Source organism: Equus przewalskii, chromosome 14 (assembly GCF_037783145.1).
Source record: "Equus przewalskii isolate Varuska chromosome 14, EquPr2, whole genome shotgun sequence".
Taxonomy (NCBI): domain Eukaryota; kingdom Metazoa; phylum Chordata; class Mammalia; order Perissodactyla; family Equidae; genus Equus; species Equus przewalskii.
The window spans coordinates 36,341,541-36,361,502 of NC_091844.1; the positions used below are offsets into that span (position 1 = coordinate 36,341,541).

Below are 19,962 nucleotides of genomic sequence, written 5' to 3' on the forward strand. Positions count from 1 at the left end.
AGGGTCTCGGGCTCCCACTCTTTATTCCTTCCTGTGTCCCCGGTAGATGCAGGAAGGAATAGAACAGGGCCTGGGCCCCAGCGAGCTGTTGATAAATGTCTCTGATGGAAATCAAAACCTGTCAGAAGCCGGGAGCAGTGGTCCAGGCTGTTGGGGGTTAGGGAGATCAAAGCCTAGTGCCCTGCTTTTCTCCATCCTTGTTCTGAAGCAGTTTGAGAAACACACACAGGAGGCCTCCTGGGGGAGGGAGGACATCCCCTTTACTCCTGAGAAAGCTGTTAGAGAACTTGCCTTGGTCGTGAGGGCTGAGTGGGCTTCCTAGCGCTCCCAGCCAGTTGCTCCCTCAATCTCAACCTTGAGATGGCCCACCCAGGTGTGAGTGTGGGCCTCCCCTGCAGAGTCACTGCCTCACTCTGGTGCAGGGTGAGGAGAGAAAGAAGAGGCTGAACCCCAGCTCTTACTGGGGTCTTTTCATTGTTTAGCTCCACCCAATGGACGCCTGTCACCCAAGGGGACAGTAAATGGGTGGGGGCGGATGGGTGTTAGTCTTAGAAGCAGAAGGATAGGAAATCAGTGTTCCCCACCATCACAGATGAGAGAGGATGGCGGCCCGGGCCAGGGTGGTGGTGTTGGAGTTGGAGAGAGGAGGACAGAGACAACCGACAGGACTTAGTAACTGACTGGACAGTGGGAGTGATGGTTCTGTGTGCTCACAGAGAGGCCAAGGATGAGGCCCAGGTTTTTGACTGGCAGGGGAATGGTGAAGCCATTTGGTTCCACTCTCGGCCCACTGCTAGACTGTAAGGTACTATGATGATTATTTTCATACAACTTCACTGGGCCATGGGGTGCCCAGATGTCTGGTCAGATGTTATTCTGGGTGTGTCTGTGAGGATGTTTCTGGATGAGATGGACGTTTGAATTGGTAGACTGAGTGAAGCAGATTGCTCTCCCTAATTTGGAGGGGCCTCCTCCAATCAGTTGAAGGCCTGAACAAAACAAAAGGTCTGACCCTCCTGCAAGGAAGAGGGAACTCCTGCTGTCTGACTGATTGAGCTGGGACATTAGTCTTTTCCTGCCTTTGGACTCCCGCTGAAACATTGCTTCTTCTTGGGTCTCGAGCCTGCCTGCTTTCAGACTGGGACTTGCACCATCAGCTCCCTTGGTTCCCTGCGGACTTGGACTGGAGCTACACGACTGGCTCTTCTGTGTCTCCAGCGTTCTGACTACAGATCTTGAGACTTCTCACCCTCCACAACCGTGTGAGCCAATTCCTGATTATAAATCTCTTTCTACATAGTTCAACATTTCAACATTCATATTTCAACATCCTGTTGGTTCTGTTTCTCTGGAGAACCCTGACTAGTACAGATACCTTTGTAAGAATTCAGGGAAGGGCCCTCTGCGGAGATGCAGCCATTGCCAAGGTGAGGGTCTGTGAGTGGAACAAGCCGGAGCCCGTCTCCCACACTCTCTACCGGCTGAGGACTCTTGTCTACAGCACAACTTGCACAGACACACACGGTGGTGTAGACGCCATCGACTGAAACAGAGGACAGAGGGGCTGGCGGAGTTGATGGGTTTTAAACATGTTGGGTTTGAGGTGTCTGAAGGTAGCATGAGATTCAGAGTCTTTTTTTGTTTCTTTTTGTTCTTTTTCTTTTATTGGGTGAAATTCATATTAACATAAATTTAACCGTTTTAGAGTGTACAATTCAGTGGCATTGAGTACATTCACGATATTGTGCAGCCATCGTCTCTATCTGATTCCAAACATTTTCGTCACCCACAGAGGAGACCCCTTAACCAGTAAGTAGTCACTTCCCATTCCCACCTCCCCTCAGCCACTGGCAACCTCTAGTCCTCTTTCTGTTTCTATGGATTCATCTATTCTGAAAATTTGATATAAATGGAACCCTACATCACTTGACATTCTGTGTCTAGGTTCTTTCGCTTCACATATGTTGTTTCTCTTTAAGACCAAGGAGACAATGGGAAGGAGCCAGTCGAGGAGGGAGAAGTTGAAAACACAGGAGACAAGGAGAGGTAAGCAAGAGAGCACATCCCTGAGCACGTGCTGGAGGGATGGGATGAGGAGGGGGCCAGGGTGGACCGCCCATACACCAGTGGAGGGTGCCTCCCTCCCGGAGGCAAGGCAAAGGACATGGGAAGGGGCACATGTGACATAAGTACAGGTTTGGTGCCAGTCGAGGGGATTTCCATCTGATGCTTTCTATCTTCTCTGTAAAGTAAGTCTGCCATCTACAGAGAGGAGAGCAAGTGGTGTTGGAGGTTTGAAGAGAATGACGATGACGGGAAATAGGTGCTCTGGAGAAAGGGCAAAATCTGGCAGGGAAATACAGGTGGTTTTTCAGGCAATATTGAGGGACTGGATAAGATTGAGATCAGTGGATTCGTAGTGACGTTAATCTCTAGTGTTATCTGGCTTTATCTGCTGCTCTCAGCAGCCTGGACATGAGTGGTGTTTACATGTAACACTTGGAGCCAGGGCACCCATCCTGTGACCACAAGGACACAAGTTTCAGGGCTAAGCCAATACACCGAGGATGGCAGAGCAGAGGATGTCGGTAGTTGGGTGATCCTGTTTCTAAGTCAGGTCTCATTGCTCATCTGCTCAAAGCCCTCTAATGGCTTTCTGTCTCTCCAAGAATAAAATTCCAAGTCCTGTCCCTGGTCCATAAAGCCCAGCATGATCTGGCTCCCTGCTGCCTCTCTGATCTCATCCTTCTCCCCTCCCCCTTTCTCCATGCCAGCGTCTGGCATCCCTGCTGATCCTTGAATCTTTCCAGCACATTCCAGCCTCAGAGCCTCTGCCCTGGCTGTTCTGCTAGGCTGGGATGCTCTCAGCTCAGATGCCTGGCGTGTTCCCTCATTTCCTTCAGTTCTCTGTTTAGATGTCACCTCATCAGAGAGGCACTCTCTGACCACCCTCTTTCTAAGAGCACCCCCCCTTCATCGCTCTGTTCTCTTTCCCGCTTCATTGTTCTTCGGAGCTCATACCGGCACCTCACGCTTTATGGAATTATTTTTTTATGTGTTTATTCACACACACACACGCAGAAATGTGAGCTTCCTGAGAGCAGCACCCTGTTTAATTCCTCAGAACCTAGAACAGTGCCTGGTATTGGGGCCCAGGGCAGGCCACCCCAAAACATCCCTCAATAGCATGTGATTATTTTGAATTAAAGTTACTTGAGAAGGAAGAAGGGCATTCTGTCCCTCCTGTCTCTGTTCCCCCTGAAAGCAGGAAGAAAATCTCCCCTCTGAAAGGTGCTCTCCCTGCGTCCTTATCCCCAGAGCCAGGGACTCAGGGCTGAGAAGCCTGCAGAAACAAACCTTGCTAATTTACTACCCCAAGCCAAAACTCCGCTTAAATTGCTCACTATTAACACACCCCAAACCTAAGTTTCTTCGTCCTGTCATTCCTCACAAATTTATTGTTTCCGTGTGTAAAAGATATAAACACTGCTGCTTTGTTCACTCTCTGAGCATCATTTCTCTGTGATCTCCAATGCCTACATATTAAACTGGAATTGTCTCCGGTTAATCTGGTCTTGTGTCCGTTTTATTATTACTCTGGCCATGAGAACACTAGACGGGTAGAAAGGGGATTCCCGCCCCCTGGCAGCACTGGCACCTCGTAGGACTTCAACAAATCTTTATTGAATTAATGAATTAAAAGAAAAAGCCACAGGCCTGGATGAGTACTATGGAGGCACTGAACTGACCCCGGAACCACCCGGGTCCACATTTCTCATCACACGTGAGAGTTGCCAGCTGCCAGGATGTAGCGGCCAAGGCTGAGTCAAGGGACAGGGCACTGCCACCAGGGGCGATCGCTTGTTCGTTTCAACAAGAGAAGTCTCACCCTTCTTCTCCAGCCAGGACACACCTGTGTTTTCAGCACTCCTTGTCCCCAAACAGTTAGAGACTGTGCTCAATTGCAAATAACAGGAACCTGGGAGATAGTGGCTTACACAATTCGTGGTTTAAAGTTCCCAGCCTCACAGGGCTAGACTAGAAGTATGTGGTGAGGGCGGGCTCAGGGTCCCCTCATGTTCTCGGTGGCCCCAGCTCCTTCATCTTTCTGCCCCGCCCCTGCCCTGAGCATGTGGCCCTCGTACTCCTGCTCTCAAGTTGGCTACAGGCCCTCCAGCCTTCTGTCCATGGTCCAGGGAGGAAGAGGAAGAAGGACAATGGAAAAAACCCACGGGCCAGCAGAGCTTTCTCAGAACCCGACTCAGTGACTTTAATTTGCATCTCACTATGCAGAGCTACGTGTCATGGTCACCCCGCCTGCAGGACAGTCCATGCTTCTGTCACCCCAAACAAAACCAGGGTTCTGTTAGTGAGGAAGAAGATGAGAACTGATGATAAGCCAGTGGTTTCGAACTTTAGCAAGGCTCAGAATCTCCTGGACAGCTTGTTAAAACTCAGATTTTGGGGGCTGGCCCGGTGGTGTAGTGCTCTGCTTCGGAACTTCCCAGGGTTCGCAGGTTTGGATCCTTGGTGTGAACCTATGCACTGCTCATCAAGCCATGCTGTGGCGGCATCCCATATACAAAACAGAGGAAGATCGCCACAGATGTTAGCTCAGGGCCAGTCTTCCTCACCAAAAAACAACCACCACCACCTCAGATTTTGTCCCTTCCCCTCCTCCATCACCAGTCTCCCAGTTGATGCTGGTGACCAAGGAGCACACTTTGAGAACAGCTGGCCACTAGCATTGCCTGCCACCCCAGGGTATAGCACTGTGAAATATGCAGCGTTGGGGTGAGTTTGCCACTCAACACTGAATGGCTTATTCGTAGAGTGGCCACCACTGACTTTCAGAGACAACCTCAGTGTGGCTAACGTGTCAGCTGGTTTGGCTTTGTCCTGCCTGCCATCCTCCCACTTCCAATAGCCCACCTGCCTTCCTCTTTAGCCTACACAAGAAGCTGGCTTCAGAACCTTCTGGCCAAGCCATGAGTGGTTTGCCTAGACTTTCAGTCAAGGGGACTCTGGATCCCACTCCCAGGTGCATGGAAAGGCCAGGACGGGGCTGCTCCCGGCAGACCTTTCCTGAGACACTCCAAGCTGCCATCTCTGACAGGCAGGTTCTTCTGGAGAAGTACTCCATACCCTGTCACCCATGTCTGCAGGATTCATTGCTGCCTTTAGTTGCAAGCTTCTAACCATGTGTACTGCATGAAGATCTAAATGTCCCACAGCCAGAACAGCCTTCCACACAGCCAGGGGCCCACCTGTGCATCTGATGATGAGGTTATTTTTTAATTGAGATAAAATTCACACACTATACAATTCACCCCTTTTAAGTATACAGTTTAGTGGCTTTTAGTATATTCACAGAGTTCTGCAACCATCACAGAATGTTTTCATCACCCTAGGAAGGAAAGCCCACTGCCTTTAGCCATTACCCCCAGGCCTTGGCAACTGGCTTTCTGCCTCTGTGGACCTGCCTATTCTGAACATTTCATATAAATGGAGTCGTACAATATGTGATCTTTTGTGTCTGGCTTCTTTCACTGAGCATAATGTTTTCACAGTTTATCTACATTGTAGCACGTTTCAATACTTCCTTATATTTTATGGCCAAATAATATTTGATCATAAGGTGTACCACCTTTCGTTTATCCATTGATCAGTTGGTGGACTTTTGAGTTGTTTCTACCTCTTGGCTATTATGAATAATTCTGCCATGAACATACCTAGGAGTTTAATTGTTGGGTCATGTAGTAACTCTGTGTTTAACTTATTGCAGAACTGCCTTACTGTTTACCAAAACTACTGCACTATTTTACATTACTATAGCAGTGTAGGAGGGTTCCAGTTTCTCCTCATCCTCATCACCATTTGTTATTACCTTTTTGGTTGTGGCCATCCTACTAGGCATCATGTGGTAGCTCATTGTGGCTTTGATTGATGCTGTTATGTTAAAAGGATATGACTGAGCAGCCGGCCCTGTTGCCTGGTGGTTAATTTCAGCGCACTCCACTTAGGCAACCCGGTTTGCAGGTTCAGATCTTGGGTGCAGACCTACACCACTTGTCAGCCATGCTGTGGTGGCGACCCACATACAAAATGGAGGAAGATTGGCACCGATGTTAGCTCAGGGTGAATCTTCGTCAGCAAATATGTGAGGACTTGTCAGTTGTAAGGGAGGACTTACAAGTTGCTAAGGATCCCGGCCCAAAGGTGGAAGGCCCTGTTAATCATAAGGAGGCACCAGTCAGGCAGCATCTCAGCGCCTCCTGTGTGTTCAGCACCGTCACAATTAAATCAGTCAGCTCTTGCTGCAGGCCAGGCCCCCTGCAAAGCGCAGGAGATAAAATAGCTCCCATCACCCAGTAATTCCAGGAGGTAGACCGTGTTATCCCCATTTTAGAGATAAGGAATCTGAGGCTCTGCTGGGTTATATCACATATGCGAGGTCACACTGACTGGATCTGGGATTTGGACCCAGTTCTGCTTGACTCCAAAGCCAGTACACTTAACCATTACATTCAACTATCGTGAAGGACGTAAAAGCCTGAGATGTGGGGCTTGGTTTCAAACAACTGGGCAGTCCAGTTGTAGGGGCAAGCCTACAATGCGTGGAATAATGGCAAATTAAAGGAAAACAGTGTATAATTAATTCCTGAGGGGTGTGGTGGTGCCAGTCTTGGCTTGAGTAGGAGTTTGTATCAATCAGGATTCACTAGATTATGCTGTGGTAACAAAGAGTCTCAATGTCACAGTGGCCTAAAGGAACAAAGCTTTCTTTCTCACTCACGCCTCATGTCCCTCAGGGTTCACCAAGGATCTCTGCTCCGAACAGTCCCTCAGAGTCCCAGGCTGACAAAGCTGCCCCGTCTCGCGTGTTGCCAGGGGCTTTGCCAGAGTGAGAGAGATTGGCCAGTCGTGTGCTGGCTCTTGAAGCTCCTGTCTGGCACCTCGGTTCCCTCCACTCTCCTCACCAAGGCAAGTGATGGAGCCACACCCGACTTCAAGGTGCGGGGAAGGACCATCCATCATGTGCCAGGAGGAGTACTAAATGTATTTGGTGGCCACACTAATGACCCCCACCTAGTTCACAGAATCAGGTAGGATTTATGGGTAGCAAGCACCAGTTCAGGCCAAGGCCAGAATAGTCTCACTTTTACACAGAAAAATCTAGGCCTGCAAATAAACAGATTGGTGAGCCACCCATTGACCAGTGAGCCAAAACACAAGACCATGATTCATGCTTCTATCACTGCCAAGAAGTGGTGCCCCATGCCCGAGACATGGACTGCCTTGGTTCCTCTTTGCCATGGAAACACTCACCCACTGATTTGCATGGTCTTCCTTCCTTAATGTGACCTTTTCAGATGAAAATGCTCTTGTCTCCTGCAGGGACTCAGAGGTAGGTCTCTTTGACCAGTTTTGCACTGTGTGCTTCCTGTCACAGCAGGGTTGGACAAAGAGGCAGGAAACCAGGCTGGGATGAGAGGCTGCCCATATCACAGCCCACATACTGCTGCCTCCAGAGACCGGGCTCTCAGGAAGTCCCCAGCCAGCGCCCCTGGTAGACCAGGCCTCCCTGCGAAAGATTAGGAGAACACGTGCAGCCCTGGGTGGTAAAACAGAGAATGAAGGCAAACACATACAATGATTGAAATAAAACCTGGCAAGGACTGTAGAGAGCTATGTTTCTTAACTTTTAAAAAACTGTGTCTTCTTTAGATCAACATAAAAATCTCGAGGTCACTCCCCACCCAAGATTATGATACATTGAGAAGTACCTCTCATCTAGGTATATCCATTTACCAAGAATATTTCATTGAATTTTATTTTCTGTACTTTTGTTCTAAAAATACACTTTCCAAATATAAAATTCTGTTGTCATCTTGAATCCTCCCTTAACCCCCCTCCCACCCCTTCTCGCACACATGGAAGTATTCCTCCCTAGAGACAGGAGCCCTGGCTGAGAGTCTATGAGCTCCTACATGGACTCTGACAGAGGGTGATTCAGCATACTGATTCAGAGCAAAACTCTGGAGCCCAGCAAACATAGGTTTGGATCCAGATGCTACCATGCAATTAATGTGTGGCCTTGGGCAACTTCCATAACCTTTCCAGACCTTATTTTTAATTCATCTATAAAATGAGAACAACCACCACCTTTGCATCCGTATGGCCCTACATATCCTCCTGGTGACAGTGATGTAATAAGGTGGTCCAATCAGAGGGCATCTCAGGACTTCTTCTGGGGAGGTTGAGACAATGACTCTCACTCCTTTCCCACTCCTTGGAATAATGAAGGCCAAGATGCTGCTGGTGCTGTCTTACACCATGAAGGGAGATCCTGCCTGAGGAGAGAGGTCACCTGGAGTTGAGAGATGGAAGAAAAGATACAGAATCCAGATGGTTTGATTCAGTCCCTATAACCCAACCATGTCTGAATGGAGATCTACCCATAGACTGCTTTTTGCTTAATTGTTTGTTAGACCCAGTTTGTGTCAGATGTTCTGTCACTTGAAATTTTGTTATAATTAATGGAAGAGCTCAAAGTGCTATGAATATCTAAGGAGGAAGACTTCAGATCACAAAAGTCTTCCTGGACCAGGTTGCATCAGAGAAGAGTCTGAAAGAGAGAATGGGATATAGGCAGGCTGAGTAGGGAGAGACAATCCCAGGAAGGAAAGACCTTGAACACATGCCTGGGCTGGGGAGTGTCTAGGGAGTTATATTTAAATCAGTTTGGCTAGAACGTTGGGTACCTGAAGGGAGTCGCAGGAATTAGGATTGAGGATGTAGGTTCCTACCAGTCTGTGAGGTTTGTTCTTTTGCCTTGCCGATAATAAGGAGTAGAACCATCAGAGCTGGGTTTCAGAATGAGTTGAGGAGGGGGAGAGAGACGAGAATGAAAGGAGAGAACTGTGTGGGAGGCAATCTGTAATTGTCGAAGCAAGAGAGACGCCATGGCTTCTAGGGTGACCAACTGTCCCGATTTGCCCGGGGTGGAGGGGTTTCCCAGGAGCTGGGGCTTTCAGTGCTAAAACTGGAACAGAGTCAGGCAAATCGGGATGGTTGATCACCCTAAAGCATCACCCAAAACCATAAAGGAGAAGATTGATAGATTTCATTGAGTAAAATTTCATTGAGTAAAAATAACATATGAATTAAAAAATAGGAAATAGTCTAAATAGATTTACATTTCAGTGTTTTTCTTCAAAGAAAGTAAAAAGAAACGAATATCTCTTTTGAGACTCAAGCCATCCAGTGACACCTCCCTCCACATCCTGATTCCTATCATCCGAGCTTCCTGTGCCCTGGACCCCATCAGCACCAGGAATCTTACCTCCTCTGCATCCCCAAATTCCTATATCCCACTTTAACCAAAATCATCCGTCTTTTCAGCACTCTCTTTCAGAATAGTAAACTCTTAAGATATACATAAAGATTTTCCAATGCTAAAATATTTGCCCCTTGAACAGTCCTGAATGGATTATTAATAATTTCAAACAATAATTATACATTTGTTTAACAATAAACCTAGGATTACAAGACATATATCTCAAAAAGAGAAAAAAGAAACAAATAGATGTCCCCAACAGCAATTAACATCAATTTAATAAGATGAAGTTTAGGACAGTCTATGATTCCTTAAATGGAAGTCAATTTCTGGGGCTTTCTCCCCACACTTGAATCCTTGCACCTAAGGCAAACTCCTCCTTTGGTCTAATCCAGCTTTTCACAAAGAGCAACAGCTGCTGAGGAGCTCCTGGCCACGTGAGACAAATTGTAAGTAGATGGCTGCTAAGAGCTTGTTTTTCCCCGAAGGGGAAAGTGTGCCAAACCCAAGTGGGAGAGGGCGGCCAGGAGGAGGAGAACAGGCTCACCACAAAGTAGAACAACAAAAAAGGAAAAGTAGGGGCTGGCCTGTGGCCTAGTGGTTAAGTTTGGCTCACTCTGCTTTGGTGGCCTGGGTTCAGTTCCCGGGCGCAGACGTACACTGCTCATCAGTGGCCATGCTGAGGCAGCAGCTAACATACAAAATAGAGGAACATTGGCACAGACATTAGCTCAGGGTAAATCTTCCTCAATCAAAAATAAGAGGAAGATTGGCAACAGATGTTAGCTCAGGGCAAATCTTCCTCAGCAAAAAACAAAAAGGAAATGTGCCCAGACCACAGTGCCTGAGTGTCCTAAAAAGCCCCTTGGAACTGACATAAATGTTTCCTATAGAAGGAGAACACAGGGGCCCATGTGACAGGCAGCACAGTCACCTGCCAGCCCGGCAGCCATGGGTGAGCTGCCTGGCCTGCCACACCTTGGTTTCCTTGCCTGTCAAATGGGAATGCTAACCACCACCTCACGGGGGTGCTGAGCTGCAAAACATTGCTAAGACCCTGAAAGTGTTTTTGAAAAAGCCTTTTATAAACCTAAGGTTGGCCATGAAAAGTAGCACTGTCTGGGTACCTACCAGAAACCAGAGAGAACTGAGAGAAATCAAGTCCATACCAGGCTTCTCCATACTTTTTAAACAGTATCCCACCAAACATGATTAGGCTGAGCTCTAATTTCTGCCTGCTGTGTTACAAAAACAAATAGGTATTTGTCTTGTTTCCCAATTGTGCAAACGCTTGCGCCTCTGGAGATCTGGATTTGTTCTCCAGGCCCCACCCACCATGATGTGTTGAAGGAGATTCCAGTTTGAGACCAGACTCAGGGACAGAACGGGGGCTGGTTTTAAGGTCTGACTGGAAACCGGCAATCCCACCTGGGTCCTCTCTCTCGTCCCACCCCTTGTCTCTCTCCTCCCCAGAGCTGAAGTCACAGGCCCTTACCTCTCGTCCCAGCCAACTCCAGCCTCTCTAGCATTGGCCTGTTCCAGCATCCTGTATTTGGTTACGTTAGCAAGCAAATTGCTATGCTGTCTTGTTCCTGAGTCTCAGACATTATAACCTGCCCAGGAGCTCCAGTCACTTGAGATGGGGTCCTCCCTTACCCTTTCCAAACACTGTTCATTTCTCCTGTCCCGGCCTGCCGTGGGAGTGGAGTTGGGCCCTGAATTCTGGCCAAGCGCCTGGCTGTTGTCCTCTGTGAACCACATGCCTGGTGAGCTGATGTGACCTGTGAGGACCTCTGGGTACAGCAAGTTTCTCAACCTTGGCACTGTTGACATTTTGGGTCAGATAATCCTTTGTTTTGTGGGGGGGAGTCTGTGCATTGCAGGGTGTTGAACGGTACCTGTGGCTTCTATTCACCGAATGCCAGTAGCTCCCCTCTCCTGAGTTGTGACAACCCAAAACATCCTCAGACATTGCCAAAGTTGTCCCTGATTAGAAATCACCAGGATAAAGCTTCCTCTGACAGTCCCTTTGCTGCCTCCTGGAGACCCTGTTACTCTGGGTTGGAGCCCAACTGTTGCCCCTTGAATGCCTTCCACCTCCGGTCAGTGAGCACAGCCTCCGAGACGGATGGGCTGGGGACGTTTGTTGAATTTTTGGCTGCCCAGCCTCTGAACTCCCTTCCTGGGTTTGGGAAATCCCATCCAACGTGAGTGGGAGGCAAAGATCACTTGATGGAATGCAAAGACCGCTGCTGAGGTCAGGCCGTCTCTCCCAGCTTCTCCTGTAGCTAGGGCAGTAGTTGACCTTCCTGCCCATCCAGGTCCTCAGAGGATGGAGATGCCTTTTCATCTCCACTATCCGTGTTGAAACCCTTCTAGAACAAAGGCAGCTCCCAACTCACAAGCCCCTGGCTTACAAGGGAGCCTCGGCTCACCATCTTTTTCCGAGCCCGGGCTTCTCTGGAGCACAGAAACCTCTCAGAATAGTAAACCCTTGTGTGAGTTTAGCATGGAGGTTTGGAGGCCCTGTGCATCCAGAGAAGGAGGAAGGAATCAGACCTGCTTCACCAGCCCTGACTCCACAGAAAACTGTTCTTTTTTGGCCCAGTGCTTTCTAAGGAGTAATGGAATAAAGAAAGCACAATGGGGGAAAAATCAACAGACTCTACTCTACAAAAATAGAAAATGACTGAACGTGAAACAATGCCTTGAATAAAATGAAACTGTTCATAAACTGAGAAAAATAATTGCAATAAATCTAACAGGCAAAGTTTTGCTAGTCTTAATGTAGAAGGAATTATTCAAGTCTCTAAGAAAAACATTAAAATCTTAGTGGAAAATAAAGACAAATCACACATCAGATTATTTGCTGAAACAGAAAAATACAAATGACTAGTAAACCTAAGAAAAATACTTAGATGTACTCGAAACCAAAGAAATGAAAATTCAAACAGTAATGAAGTCTCATTTTTCAACCTATGGGATGAGAAAATATGAACAAATACAACATTCGATGTGGGCCTCGCTTGGGACGAGCCTGTAGAAGGAGAGTGAACTGTGCTGCTCTCTGGAGAGAAGCCGGAACACGCGTATTAAGTGCCATGGGAAGAATGTTCGTGTTCTTTTCACCTGGAAATTCCTCTTCTAGAACAGAATCAATAACCAGCAACACATCTGAACCCAGCACACAAGATCTGAGCACAGGTGCTGGAGCCAGACTGTTTGGGTCAAATCCTGGCTCTGCTATTGGACCTCTCTTGGCCTCAATTTCCGTCTCTATACACATGGGCATTGTGAAAGGTTGTAGCACTGTTATATGCCTGGCATATAGTGAGCACTCAGTAAGTACTAACTATAAATGCAGTACTATTTATAAGAGCAACACACACACACAAAGGAAATAAATATCCAAAATCTGGAAAAAAATTAAGTAAATCATGGTACATTGAGACACTAGCATTTTAAGCAGGCATGAAAATAGGATTTTATTTACGTATTTATTTTTTTCCTGAGGAAGATTAGCCCCAAGCTAACATCTATGCCAATCTTCCTCTATTTTATATGTGGGTCAGCATGGCTGATGAGGGGTGTAGGTCCGTGACCAGGATTTGGGTCTGTGAACCCAGGCCACCAAAGAGGAGCACGCTGAACTTAATTACTAGGCTGTGGGGCTCGCCCCAAAACAGTTTTTTAAAAGACTATTTCAAGACATGGTAATGGGGGCCGGCCCCATGGCCCAGTGGTTAAGTTCTCACACCCCGCTTCGGCAGCCCAGGGTTTCACCAGTTTGAATCCTGGGTGCGGACATGGCACCACTCATCAGGCCATGCTGAGGCAGCGTCCCACATGCCACAACTAGAAGGACCCACAACTAAAAATACACAACTATGTACCAGGGGGCTTTGGGCAGAAAAAAGGAAAAATAAAAAATCTTTAAAAAAGACATGGTAATGATGGAAATAAGCAAGCCCCCCTGACACTATAAGTAAAAGAACTTTATGTTAGATATTAAAAACGGTAAAAATTCTGGATCAATATTATGTCCTCTCCCTTTTTTAAATAGACTTTATTTTTTAGAGCAGTTTTAGGTTTACAGCAAAATTGAGTGGTTGGTACAGGGGTTTCCCATATAGCTGCTGTTCCCCCTCAGGCATAGCCTCCCCCACTGTCAACATCCCCCACCAGAGCGGTACATTTGTTACAACTGATGGACCCGCAGTGACAGATCATAATCACCGGAAGTCCGTAGTTTACACTAGGGTTCACTCTTGGTGTACATTCTATGGGTTTTGACAAATATATAATGACACGTATGCACCATTGTAGTGTTATACACCATAGTTTCACTACTCTAAAAATCTTTCATGCTCTACCTAATCACCCCTCCCTGCCCGCTAACCCCTAGCAACCACTGATCTTTTTACTGTCTCCATAATTTTGCCTTTTCCCGAATGTCATGTAGTTGGAATCATACAGAATGTAGGCTTTTCAGATTGGCTTCTTTCACTTAATAATATGCATTTAAAGTTCCTCCATGTGTTCTCATGGCTTGATAGCTCCTTTCTCTTTAGAGCTGAATCATATTCCCTTGTCTGGATTTACCACAGTTTATGTATCCATCGCCTACTGAAGGACATCTCAGGTGCTTCCAAGTTTGGGCAATGATGAATAAAGCTGCTATAAACATTTGTGTGCAGGTTTTGTGTGGACATGTTTTCAACTCATCTGGGTAAATACCAAGGAGCATGAATGCTGGATTACATGGTAAGAGTAGGCTTCGTTTGTAAGAAACCGTCAAACTGTCTTCCAAAGTGGCTGCACCACTTGCATTCCCACCGTCAAGGAATGAGAGACCCTGCTGCCCCACGTCCTCGCCAGCATTTGGTGTTGTCAGTGTTTTAGATTTCAACCATTCTAATAGGTGTGTGGTGGTATCTTATTGTTTTAATTTGCAATTCTCTAATAATCATGACCCCTTTGTAAAACTTAAATTTATATGTATCTCTGATCTCTTTCAGATGTTTGCTTTACCTTGCTTACTGAAATCTCCTTATTTTATACAGAATCTCTTTTCAGGGATATATTTTACCTTGTTTACTAATACTCCACCTGCTTTCAAAATATCTACTTGAATTGTTTTTCAAATGTGTAGCAAAATTGTGTTTACTTGTAAGTACAAGACTTCTTTCCTCTGTGAATCCTAACACCATTCTGGAGAAGTGGGGGTATGGGTGGGGGGATCTAGGAGGGACCTCTTATGGAACTGAGGACCCGTAAAATGATAGTTAAAAACAGAAAAAGTAGTTACCACTTTGGGTTGGTGGCTATTTCCCTCACCTCTGCCTACAGAATTTTTAGTAAACCTCAAAAATCACATTTCAAAATATTCTGAGACCGTGGTCTTATTTCCACAAAAGTTAGAAAATGACAAGTGGAGACAGCACAGAGAGGGAAGTGACTGGTCCGAAGGCCACACACCTGGCTAGCAGTGAGGAGGGGCAGGAAGGGAGCCTTGGGCCCCCACTGGGCCACCTGCCTTGCCTCAGTACGTCTAGTTCTGAGCTCTGAGACTTTCGGGTTCTGAGATCCACACGAGTCTGCTCCTAGGGGTCCAGGGGGCTGAGTTTCTTTTCAGAAGGATACGAGTCTTCAGCAGCTGTTCAGAGAAGCCGCTGGGTTTTGTAACTGGACGTTACAGGGATCACAGAGGCAGCAGCCACTTGAAACGCTTCCAGAACAAAATCAATACAGGCCCTGCTAGCCAAGATTTCACAGCAAGTTTCAGCTGCTTGTTGGTGCTGAACTGGAAAAAGTTGAGCGGGGCCCCAGCTGCCTTGTGGGGGAGGGGGAGGAGGAGGCTGTTGGCAAAACATGTTTCGTAGCCACTCAGGGAAGCTCCCAAGAGAGGGATCTGATCTTTCTTAGATCTGAGATCAATGGCTTCCCCAGGAAGCACGAGGTGGGATTCACACAGGACAGCAGTCAAATAACCAGTTGTGCTGAGCGGCTGCGATTGCTACGCGTTTGCATACGCAATTACTGACCTCCACAAGGAGCCAGTGAGTCCGACAGGGGAAGGTCATGACGTGCCCAGGGTGGCCCGGCTGGTGCAGCTGGGAGCTGTGGTTCCAGCCTGTGAGCCCCAGTACAGAACCCATCTCCCCACAAGGCCAACTCCCAACAGTAAGAACACGGCTTAGACGGTGTTGAGACAAAGGGAGCACATTTAGGTTCTCAAAGAACAGATTTAAAACTTCTGCTGTGTTAATAAAAACATCTCTTTCTCACCTTGGAAAACTGGCATCGGCTCTATCCACCCTGGCCACAGTCAGCCCCTTCCTCAGCCCACCAGGCTTCCCCAAAGATACCCCCACACCCCCGAGTCCGGGAGGAGGTCCGGGCCTCTCCCCCTACAGCAGATCCACTATCATCCCAAGGGAGAGTCTAACAAACCCGGGAAATGGGTATTTAACTCTAAATTTTCTTTAGGAGTTTCCTTATTTGGCTGAGACCTAGCCTAATTTCTCCCAAGACAGGTGGCACGGGGGTAGCAATAATCATTTATGTAACCTTGAAAATAGTGCCATGGTTTTTATTGACATCAAGCTGCGTGTTGGACTTCTCCAACACCCTCACAACGATGCACAAAAAAAGCAGATGATGGTATAATCCCATTTCGTAAAACCAAAATCTCTATATAAATTCATGTGTATTTGTAGGAAATAATCTGAGAGGGCGTTCCATAAACTACTAACAACGGTTGGCTCCTGAGGCTCTGTGTTGTGTTTGTGTAAAAGGCCCTTATAATTTTCCTTCCCATACTTCTCTATCATTCGACATTTTTAAAACAATATGAATCTTTATTTTTAAACTTACATACAGTAAAATTTACTCTTTTTGTTATACCATTCTATGGGTTTTGACAAGTATATAGAATTGTGTAACCACCACCACAATCAGAATATAGTTCCATCACCTAAAAAAAGTCCCCTTACCATCAAGCCCCTCTCGATGCCAACTCTTGGAACCAGGGAGCTGTTCTCTGTCACACTAAGTTTTGCCTTTTCCAGAACGGCATATCAATGGTATCTTATGGCATACAGTCTTTTGAGTCTGGCTGCTTTCGCGCGACATAATTATTTCGAGGTTCGTGCGTGTTGTATCAGCGTTCATTCCTCTTATTGCTGAGAAGTCTTCTACTGTGTGATGCATGCAGTTTGTTTATCATTCACCACTTGAAAAACACTTGGGTCGTTCCCAGTTTTTGATGGTCATGAATAAAGCACTATAAACATTCACGCACAGGTTTTTATATGAATATAATTTATTTTGGGTAAATACCTAGGAGTAGATTGCTGGGTTGTATGCTAAGTGTAGGTTTGATATTATAGGAAATTGTCACACTGCTTGCCACAATGGCTGTACGATTTTCACCCCTCATACAGAGATGCAGCAGCTCTGCATCCACTCTGGAACTTGGACTTGCTATGGGGAGTGTTTTTGATTGTAGCCATTCTCACAGGTGTGTGGGGATACCTTTTAATTTGCATTTCCCTATGGACTAATGGTGTTGAGCATTGTTTCATGTGCTTAATTTATTTGCCATCTTTTTTGGTCAAGTGTCCGTTCAAATCTTTTACACATTTTTGTTCTATTGTTTGTTACTGTTGAGTTGCATTGCTATTTTTAAGGGCTTTATTGATGTATGATTGATATACAATAAGCTGCATGTATTTAAAATGTATAGTTTGGTAAATTTGACATAAAATATACATCCATGAAACCACTGCCACAATCGAGATAATGAATATATCCGTCACTCCCCAAACTTTCATACCGCTATAATTCTTCTTCCACTACTCTTCCTGCCACCTCCAAGCCCCCCAGTCAACCAGTGATCTGCTTTCTGTCACCGTGGGTTAGCTTGCATTTTATGTAAATAGAATCATACAGTGTGTACGCTTTTTGTCTGGCTTCTTCCACTCAGTATAACTGTTTTGTGATCCATCCATGTCATTGTGTCGATGGCTTCATTCTTTTTTTATTGCTGAGAGTATTTCATTGAATGGCTACACCTCAATTTGTTTTTTCACTCACCTGTTGATGGACATTTGAGTTCCTTTCAGTTTTTAGCCATTACAAATAAAGCTACTATGAATATTCATATATAAGTCTTTGTCTGGGCATGTATTTTCATTTATCTTGGGTAAATACAGTAAATTTATTTACCCAATGGCTGGTCATTGGGTAAATGGAATGGACCTATTGGAATTACTGGGTCATACAGCAGGTGTATGCTTAACCATTTTGCATTACTATCTTAACTAATAAAACGAATGTTTTTTTGAAGGAGGGCATATAATTTAATTTTCAACATTTACATAAAAGTTTCACATAAAATATTAAAAAGCCCACACTTATGGTTTCATATGAAAGAGCATACACATACTTCTCCTTTCCTTTACAGGATCCCAATGAAATAATTTTTTAATTGAGGTTATGATAGTTTACAATATTGTGAAATTTCAGTTGTACATTATTATTTGGCAGTACCATATAGGTGTGCCCCTTTACCCTTTGTACCCACCCGCCACCCCACTTCCCCCTGGTAACCACTAAAAAGTTCTCTTTGTGCATGTGTTTGTTTATCTTCCATATATGAATGAAATCACAGTGTTTGTCTTTCTCCGTCTGGCTTATTTCACTTAACATAGCACCCTCAAGGTCCAACCATGTTGTGGCAAATGGGATGATTTTGTCATTTTTTATGGCTGAGTAGTATTCCATTGTGTGTGTGTGTGTGTGTGCGTGTGTGTGTATACCATATCTTCTTTATCCAATCATCAGTCAATGGGCATTCGGGTTGCTTCCATGTCTTAGCTAGAGTGAATAATGCTGCAATGAACATAGGGGTGCATAAGTCTCCTTGAATTGTCGATTTCAAGTTCTTTGGATAAATACCCAGTAGTGGGATAGCTGGGTTATATGGTATTTCTATTTTTAATTTTTTGAGAAATCTCCATACTGTTTTCCATGGTGGCTGCACCAGTTTGCATTCTCACCAGCAGTGTATGAGGGTCCACTTTTCTCTAAACCTCTCCAACATTTGTTATTTTTTTGTCTTGGTTTTTATAGTCATTCTAATGGGTATAAGGTGATATCTTAGTGTTGTTTTGATTTTCATTTCCTTGAGGATCAGTGATGTTGAGCATCTTTTCATGTGCCTATTGGCCAACTGTATATCTTCTTTGGAAAAATGTCCGTTCATATCCTCTGCCCACTTTTTCATCAGGTTATTCGATTTTTTTGTTGTTGAGTTGTGTGAGTTCTTTATATGTTATGGAGATTAACCCCTTGTTGGATATATGATTTGCAAATTTTTTTTCTCAGTTGGTAGGTTGTCTTTTCATTTTGATCCTGGTTTCCCTTGCCCTGTAGAAGCCCTTTAGTCTGATGAAGTCCCACTTGTTTATCTTTTCTTTTGTTTCCCTTGTCCGTGGAGACATGGTGTTTGAAAAGATTCTTTTAAGACTGATGTCAAAGAGTGTACTGCCTAGATTTTCTTTGAGAAGTTTTATGGTTTCAGGTCTTACCTTCACGCCTTTGATCCACTTTGAGTTTATTTTTGTGAATGGCGTAAGAGAATGATCTACTTTCATTCTTTTGCACGTGGCTGTCCAGTTTTCCCAACACCATTTATTGAAGAGACTTTCCTTTCTCTCTTTCCTTTCCTTTCCTTGTATGTTCTCAGCTTCTTTGTTGAAGACTAGCTGTCTGTAGGTGTGTAGTTTTATTTCTGGCTTTCAACTCTGTTCCATTGATCTGTGCACCTTTTTTTGTACCAGGACCATGCTGCTTTGATTACTATAGCTTTGTAGTGCATTTTGAAGTCAGGGATTGTGATGCCTCCAGCTTTGTTCTTTTTCCTCAGGATTGCTTTAGCAATTTGGGGTCTTTTGTTGCCTTATATGAATTTTAGGATTCTTTGTTCTATTTCCGTGAAGAATGTCATTGGGATTCTGATTGGGATTACATTGGGTCTGTAGATTGCTTTAGGTACTATGGACATTTTAACTATGTTTATTCTTCCGAACCGTGTGCATGGAATGTCCTCCATTTCTTTATGTTGTAATCAATTTCTTTCACTAAAGTCTTGTAGTTTTCATTGTATAGGTCTCTCACCTCCTTGGTTAAATTTATTCCAAGGTATTTTATTCTTTTTGTTGCGATTGTGAATGGGATTGTGTTCTTGAGTTCTCTTTCTGTAAGTTGGTTATTGGAGTACAGAAATGCAACTGATTTTTGTAAGTTGATTTTGTACCCTGCAACTTTGCTGTAGTTGTTGATTATTTCTAATAGTTTCCCAATGGATTATTAAGGGTTTTCTATATATAAGATCATATCATCTGCAAACATTGAGAGTTCCGCTTCTTCCTTGCCTATTTGGATTCCTTTTGTTTCTTTTTCTTGCTTAATTGCTCTGGGCAAAACCCCCAGTACTATGTTGAATAAGAGTGGTGAGAGTGGGCACCCTTGTCTTGTTCCTGTTCTCAGAGGGATGGCTTTCAGTTTTTCCCCATTGAGTACGATGTTGGCTGTGGGTTTGTCATATATGGCCTTTA

At 45.2% G+C, this 19,962-nt stretch overlaps 1 long non-coding RNA gene across 3 annotated transcripts in view; it reads left to right on the forward strand.

The window, feature by feature from the left end:
- LOC103560862 (uncharacterized) overlaps window positions 1–19,962 on the forward strand; it is a 38,638-nt gene that overhangs the window by 5,775 nt on the left and 12,901 nt on the right. Inside the window, exons 1-2 of one of the 3 annotated variants that reach the window (XR_011526510.1) lie at window positions 1,706–1,809; window positions 1,980–2,046. This is a non-coding gene — a long non-coding RNA (uncharacterized lncRNA). Of the gene's footprint in view, window positions 1–1,705; window positions 1,810–1,926; window positions 2,047–19,962 lie in introns of those variants that run through there. The other 2 variants (XR_011526509.1, XR_547296.2) reach the window with 2 other exon arrangements.